The sequence below is a fragment of the Mandrillus leucophaeus genome, unplaced genomic scaffold (assembly GCF_000951045.1).
Source record: "Mandrillus leucophaeus isolate KB7577 unplaced genomic scaffold, Mleu.le_1.0 Scaffold403, whole genome shotgun sequence".
Classification (NCBI taxonomy): domain Eukaryota; kingdom Metazoa; phylum Chordata; class Mammalia; order Primates; family Cercopithecidae; genus Mandrillus; species Mandrillus leucophaeus.
This window is the reverse complement of record NW_012104288.1, coordinates 79,934-81,574: the sequence shown is the minus strand read 5'-3', so window position 1 is coordinate 81,574 and position 1,641 is coordinate 79,934. Positions and strand designations below refer to the sequence as shown.

Here is a 1,641-nt window from a genome sequence, read left to right as displayed (position 1 = left end):
TTGCCAGCTTGAATGCCTGGGTTTATATCCTAATCATTGTCCCTCCTGCTGTGCTCTCAGGCAACAGATGATTGGCTATCTTTACCTCCTGTTTTTGCCTAATTAGCATTTTAGTGAGCTCTCTTTACTATCTGATTGGTCGGGTGTGAGCTAAGTTGCAAGCCCCGTGTTTAAAGGTGGAAGTGGCCACCTTCTCAGCTAGCCTTAGGGATTCTTAGTAGGCCTAGGAAATCCATCTAGTCCTGTCTCTCAGTTTCCCCTCTCCACAGGAAAAACCAAGTGCTGTTGGGGAGGTTGGCCGATGACTGCTCTAACTGCTTCCTGCTGAATTGGGGCGTAGTAGGGGTTGTGCAGCTGAGATTTCCTCGGGAGGGGTGCCTTCAATGTCATTAACATCGGAGCATGGGCTAGCAGGCCAGTCTAGGGGTCTACGGTAGATCTTGGTCATGGACTGTATCTAGGGCTCCATTTGAAGAATGATTTGTAGTTTTACAGCTTTAATTCTGGAAGGGACAAACTTAACAAGGAGGTTAAAGATAGAGAGTCCAAAGAGGTGTAGCAATATTATAGCTGTTAGAGGTCCTAAGAAGGGGAGAATCCAGGGCATCCATTGACTGAGGAGGTCCCAGGGTTCAGTGTTTTGAAGCTCCTCTGCTCTACATTGTATTTGATCTCGAATTTCTTTAACTTTCTCAGTGACGATTCCAGATTGATTAACATAATAGAATTGTCCTAACCTTTGTAAAACATCAATACAGCCATCAGGGTTATCTGATAATTTACCTAGGTCTATTTTAATTTGCTTTAAGTCTGAGAGAGAAAAAGGTACATGCACTCCGGCTGGGCCAAATTCTCCTCCTCCCACTGCTTGGAGGGGGCATAATCGGGGACTATTGGCACTCTTTGGTTCGTTGTTTACCCCTTTATATATCTCCTTTTGGACTGTTTGGGTTGAAGGGGGGTCCTTATTAGTTGGAGAAGGAGTCAGGGGAATGCTGGGGTAGGAAGGTAGACTCTGAGGGCTTCCTGGAGGGCATAAATCACACTTTTTACATAATTGCGAGTTGTCTCTTAATGAAAAGAAAGTTTGTACATATGGCACTTCACTCCATTTGCCTTCTTTTCTACAAAAGAAGTCTAGCTGTAAGATGATGTTATAATTTATACTTCCCTCAGGAGGCCAGGTTTCTCCCCTTGAAGAGGATATCAGGTGGTACTGCAGAAGAATGTAAGTCATTTCTTCTTAGCGTCTGAGGGTCAAATTGGTCCCAGTTCTCCAGAATACATCTTAGGGGTGTTTTTGCCTTGCGGAGGGGAATGTTTCCCATCTGAAAAAAGAACATAGGGATGCCAGCGCCCCTAGTCATTTTCCGATGAGCATTACTCCTAGAGTGTCCTCTATGATCCTAATGCTTATTCCTTTCCAGGGTATGTAACCATCCATGGACCTCTGCTTATCGGATTAGTTATGCTCACCAATGTAGCAGACCTGCATCCCTTTTCCCGCCTTTCTTGACCACAAAGAAAGGGGGCTGGACTGTTGGATTCTACTGGTCCTTTACCAGTGTGCCCAACATTGCCTTTGTGCTCAGGGGTGAGTCCTAGAACTGAACTGGGTTCCTATTTCATAACAACCCAGCT

The 1,641-nt window shown here is 45.2% G+C and overlaps 1 protein-coding gene across 1 annotated transcript in view; it reads left to right on the top strand.

Annotated features, from left to right (window-relative positions):
* Nucleotides 1-1,641, top strand: part of DEPDC1B (DEP domain containing 1B) — a 74,229-nt gene that overhangs the window by 13,544 nt on the left and 59,044 nt on the right. The window lies entirely within an intron of this gene.